This window comes from Watersipora subatra, chromosome 7 (assembly GCF_963576615.1).
Source record: "Watersipora subatra chromosome 7, tzWatSuba1.1, whole genome shotgun sequence".
NCBI classification, from domain to species: Eukaryota; Metazoa; Bryozoa; class Gymnolaemata; order Cheilostomatida; family Watersiporidae; genus Watersipora; species Watersipora subatra.
In genome coordinates this window covers 25,390,634-25,396,857 of record NC_088714.1, presented here as the reverse complement: position 1 = coordinate 25,396,857, position 6,224 = coordinate 25,390,634, and positions in this window count along the sequence as shown.

The window sequence follows — 6,224 nt, the reverse complement described above, 5'->3', positions numbered from 1 at the left end:
AGCACGGAAAAGGCAATTTTCGCGAAATTTAACTCCGCGAATAAATTCATCCTGTAGGGTATTGTAAACTATGCATTCCATCTCCTACTGTAATTGACTTATGCTGTTGAGAAAATGTTCTGCAGTCTCTGATGTTGCAATTCCTGTAAGTTTGATGGTTTATAATATTTCTGTATCGCAGTTTAAAACCATACTGTGTATCTTGATTAGATAATTACCAGTGTCAAATCAGCAAGTACATAAATACTATAACTACTAACATGGAACTTCCCACTCTCCTTGATTGACTCTCAACAAGTCACCTTAACTGACGTTAAAAAAGTTTAGAAGGAAGTTAGTGTAAATGGCGTTATTGGCTCACGCACCTACTAGACTGAGTCAAAGCTAATTCACTATTTCTTTTCTGTATGTTCACTATATATATTCCTTTATCAGCATTCACTATTCAAAGGCATTCACGTTGTTTGCGTTATTTGACCTTTCAAACAATTGTTTTTCATTAATGTGCATCAAAACATCACACTGAAAAAGTAAAAACTCTATTTTTTGCTATAAAAATTGGACTTGCAAAAAGCTTTGGCACATTGAGCTTTTTAGTCACATGAGACAAGATTATATTGCTTATTTAGATTAATATTTCAAGTGAGTCAAATAGCAAACTGAAATAGAAACTTGAATCAAACCTGTTCATCATACAGTGTGAACAACAATCTTTAGGCAGATACTCAATCTACAGCTAAATGGTGTGCTATAGATCAAAAGCGTCAACTTGCTTTTTGCTAAGACATTCACACCAAACCAAACTAACCGATATTTGCGCTCAAGCAAAAGATCAGCAAAAGCATTATTGCATAAAAATGAACTTTTGAATTACTGTTCTAATGAAGTTATAAGCCTTATACACTTTAAATGCATGCTTTTACTGACTGGTCTGAAAAGTAGCTGCATATTTAGATAAGAAAGTTTGCTCTTATTGATAGTTATGAGCTAGAGAAAACTGAAAAAGTTTTTAAAAAAACCAACAAATATACGACTTTTGAAATTGAAATTAAAAATTGTGTCATCCTAAAAAGCAGGTATCAACGTTTGGCATGCTGCTCAAAAACACTTTATTTAGTTTGTATATTAGTTTAATTTTTTGTTGGCATTGGTAATTATCATCAAAATATTGTTTTTGTTACATGTCATAAAAAGAGAAAAAGTTAACAAACCAAAATCGGGAATTGCGATGCGAGTTGAACAAATGTGTTCTAAAAGCTGATAATGTACAATAGTATTCTGGAAAAGTTGGGATAGTGAATTGAAAATGGTTACAGAAGTTTTTTGAACTGAAACATATAATGGCGTGGGATACATGAGGCTGACTATGGCAGAATCAGGAATCATCCGATAGGAGGAAAATGACCTAGCTGGGTCAAAAAAGACTCGGGCCGACTCTACCATATTAAGTCAAGGAGAAGTCGAGCTGACCGAGGGTACAACCGATCATCTGCCAGCGGTAGGAAAAAACTGGCCAGAACTGAGCTGGCACCAAAAAGACCCACAAGCTACCAATCGGGCTGAAGATGACCAATTGGACTCGGAAGAAGGAGGCAGAGCCTAGCCTGGTTCTATTCAGTATATAACAGGTTCAACATCAATGATCCAGCAGAACACTGGCTGGTCTCACCCCATGCATTTGATGGTATGTGCACACTCCTGACTGTACTATATCTATTTGTTTGCAAATACATACGCCTTCATACTCAACCAAAGCAGTCGGTTTTACATGTAAGTGGAGCAATAAAGGGTTTGCAGCGAATCATTTACAGGTGGAGGTAGTATGTTGGTGTTTTTCATGCTTGTCAAAAATATATTTGTCACATGTGTTGAAGGATAAATGTAAATAATCTCAGCACAGTTTAAGCAGAATATATATTACAAACACACATTATTGGCTATGCATTGCTAATAATATAAGCTTTACCTGTTTTAGTGATTATCAGCAATATTATTAAACAAGTACAGCTAAAAGGTTCAGGCAGTTTATCTCCTTGTAGTACTTTTAAAATGACACAATAAAATGTAGCAGATACTCGCAGTCCTACTGCTCGCAATAAACTGCTATCCAAGGAATTGTAGTGCAATACTATCAAAGCAACAATCCTGTCGCCTGTCACCCGGTGCCTTTTGCCTGTCGCTCTTCACCCATCAAATTTCACCACTTGACTTTCAGTCATTGACTGCCACCCATTAACTGCCACCCATCGACTGCCACCAGTCAACTGCTACCTGTTGACTGCCACTTGTCAACTGCCACCCAATGACTGCCACCCGTCGCAAATCACATATTGACTGTCACCCGTCACCGATCACCCAGCTCTTATTTACTCAACATTTTCAAAAAGCTTGAAAAATTCACAGAAGAAAGTTTATGTTTATTGTTCTACAAACTGAGGTCAAAGAATAATGGCATATGAAAAAATAAATTCGTAGGGACATAAGCTCCAACTGCATGTTAATTTTGTTTTTCATTTTCAGTTGAACTTTTTTAACTTAAAATATTAAATACTAGCTTAAGTGTCTGCTACAATGTCAAAACATATTTCTCATAGCTAATATAACCCTAAAAAGCTAATCCACAACATAAACTCTTTGAGAAAGTGCCGACATACCATAGCTAGTACCTGTATTATCTCAAGTAAGTGGTAATATACTGCTAAACATGGACTTATGCAAATCAGAAAATATGATGGGTGGCGTCTTATGATACGCCAATATTAAGGTTTACTCAAAGAATAGAAAAACTTGACATAGTCTTTGGTTCTATGCATGTATTCAACGTGGCTATAGGAGACTAGTTAATTGTAACTGAAGTAGTGCATATCTTGTAGACTGATGATATCTAACAGTATAAGACGTATGATATATACTTTATTATTTGATGCAGGTATTTTTAGTCGGTGAACAATAATAAAAAAGAGATAGTTGGTTTTGCGGGTATTTTAACTATTGTGTTTCTAAGATTTTGATCAAGTATAACAATCTTATACACAAGTATGATTTCATAAACTCATAACTTATTCGAGAGGGTAAAGAATCAAAAGCAAAAAAGAGATAGTTAACAACAACTTTATCTTGAGAAAAATAAAAAAAACTAATGAAACTACTGGTGAAATATCAAATTAATTTGGCAGCTAAGCCAGCATCACCTCCATCGTTATTTATGTTTTCATAGTTGCATTATAATACAGAAGTATTGACTATGTGAATTGTTATGAGACTTCAACAGCAGCTCACTCTATACCTGAGAAAAATAGAGCTGAGATATTTTAACGTAATCAGTCAGCTGTTCTCTTCCAGAAAATTTGAAACGGTATGTTTACTGCAAACACCACAAGATATTGGCAAAGTCCCAACGAAAAAAAGTAAATAAGTTTTCAAAATAGCCATACTATCTAGCATAAAAACTAGTATGAGAACAGTATAATTTATAGATTACTATAAAAAAACTATGTCTGAGCTAATAAATACTACCACATGTGACTAGTTACTACCACATGTGACTTTGTTTACATACAATATCTTGAGATGAATAATGGAGCCAATCTCAATGCCCTTTTTAAAGTAAAAGATAATAAGATGGCTTTTAAAAGAGTTATAGATGTTGCAATAACAGCCAAAGGTGCTAAGCTTGCTTTGACAATGATAACTAGAAAGCTATATATATAGAACAAAAGAAAATCAGTAATGTGCAAACAGTTTGTATTCACAAACAAACGTACAACTGACTATTCAAGCAATAAAGCGACAAGATCGACAACTCTCAATAAAAACAGTTTTTGTAAACAGAGCCACGTGAATGTCATTATTCCAAACTCTAGGGTTTCTGGCACACCTTATGCAATGCCGAAATAACAGCCTTTAGAGTTCAAAATGTTAATAGCTAACTCTCGCCTACATGAAATCTATAAACTACCACCAAACCAGTACATCAAACAATTCACCAAACAACACTAGGATTGAGCATCAATTTTACAGCAAATTCTTACTTACATGTAATCTATCAACAATCACTGAACCACTGAACCTGAAAAGGAGTATATTGTGGTCTACGAGATGCTTTGTGAGGTTACTGTGCACTTTTATAATACAGCCACAATGCCATCAGTGAATAGTGCCATCAATGAACGCTGTTTCTTGTAAAATGTGCTTTCACTATTGCAATCCTTGGCACTTGAAGAAAAGAAAGAGTCATTAGTTAAGATGCTGAGTGGATTGCCTAATGCACATGCACATGTTGGAGCTGTAGGGCAGCTGTGGTTGTGGTCAAGTATCTGCACTTTGATCAACAGATTAACAGACAGCAACTGGAGTTCATTTAAAAATAGGTTTATCTAACAACTACTCATAGTCACGTACTGAGCCTGAGCATTTCTTTAGTTATACTGTGGGAGATGTCAGTCGATCTTTCCGCCAAGGGATAACAGGTCAAACTGGCTGACAACAGTGTTGGCAGGGGGCTGAAGAAAGGCTCAACTCGGTATGCTGAAAAGGAACTGGCAAGGCTGGGCTGAACTGGGTCTGTCTGAACTAGACCATACGAGGCCAGAGCAAAAAGGAACTAGCTTGGCTGACAGCAAGACTGGCAGGCCGCCAGATAAACTGCTACAAAATTCATTCAGAGTACAAAAAAGAAACAAATAATCCTTAATTGATTGCTAGTACAATATATTTTGTTTTAATTCTTTTTAGATCAATATGTAAAAAAAGAATTTGAATAACTTTTATGTTTGCTTTTGTGGGCTAATTTACTTTGCAATCTATTTTTAGGAAAGAAGGTGAAAGGCAATGGTGCATCTAACACAGCAAACAAACCTGCTGTTGTTTTTCCTGATCATATCTATGGCAACTTGGGTCAGCCGAGACACCATAAACCACTATGTGCTTATAAGATGGCTTTGTGTTTTTTTAATTCAGTGATCTTTCTAGACATAAATTTGCAACTTAACATAATTTCAGCTAGAAGATGTGAAGTAATTTGCTATTTATCCAAAAAATGGTTTAAACTTGAATTACGTGGGGTGTCTGAGAAAACTTCAAACTCGAACATGCTTGCAACAGAAAAATCAATTTAAATGCATTTTTCTTATGGACATAAATTGCTTTTATACATCTCAGCAAAACCGTCATATTTACACCATTCTGGAAACTTCTACTCACAATCAAGCAGATTTGTTCTTATTGCAGAGGTTGAGTAATTGCTTCTCATATAGTAAAAACCTTTTTAGGAATCTTAATTTTTTGTACAGTGCATCCTCAGGATACAATTTTAATTTATTCTAGGGTTGGCATCATATGGTGAAAGAACCGTGTAGAGGGTTATAGAAACCATAGAAATAAGAAAATGCAAACATCTGGTAAAAATCTTCAAAATCCTATACAAGTATTGTATGTATTCAACATTACTAACAAAATAATATGTCAACCTTGGTAACTATCGTTGCCTAAAGTAACTTTTGTGTATTTAGTGTATTTATTGGTCATGATCTCCATTGAAATGTAATGTTACAATGTGCTATGTGCAGTGCGTGCCATAAAGAGATCTTACATTTTTGAACTACTTTAAATAAGTTTAGATTACCAAACACTGACTTAAAGCTCATTTTTTGTAGGTATTTTAACTATTTTATTGATTTTAAACTTTTTATCACTAAAATTCTATCACCTATCAGTTTCTGGCTTAGCTTTATCTATAATTTTAGTCAATCTCATTAGAAACTCTTTCAAACTAATTCGGCAAGAATGCCCGAACGATCCTGTTTTAATAATGTAGTGAATGTTTGTTAGCGAATTAAAAGAATTTTTCTGATTGGGATCGAAACTCCAACTTTGCAAATAGTTTTGGAGCAACATATTACGTACCACTTTTTACACGAGCAATGCTAGACTGAAGGATATCAGTCATCGTATCCTTTTCAGGTGTTTTGCAAAAAAGTTGGTGAACAGAATATTGGTATCTTTGTTATTTCGATGTACGAAATAAGAACACAGACTGCCAAATTGTAACACAGGTGAAAATTTGGTTGAGCTCATATGGTAAAAAAATATTTGTATGGCAAAGTGGAAAAATCATCATGTTCCATTTCAACATGTTAAACAATCGTACAATTGGGTAATTGTATCCCGAGTGTACACTGTAATTGTTATGGTTCCATCTAGACAACGGCCTACCAAAATAACTT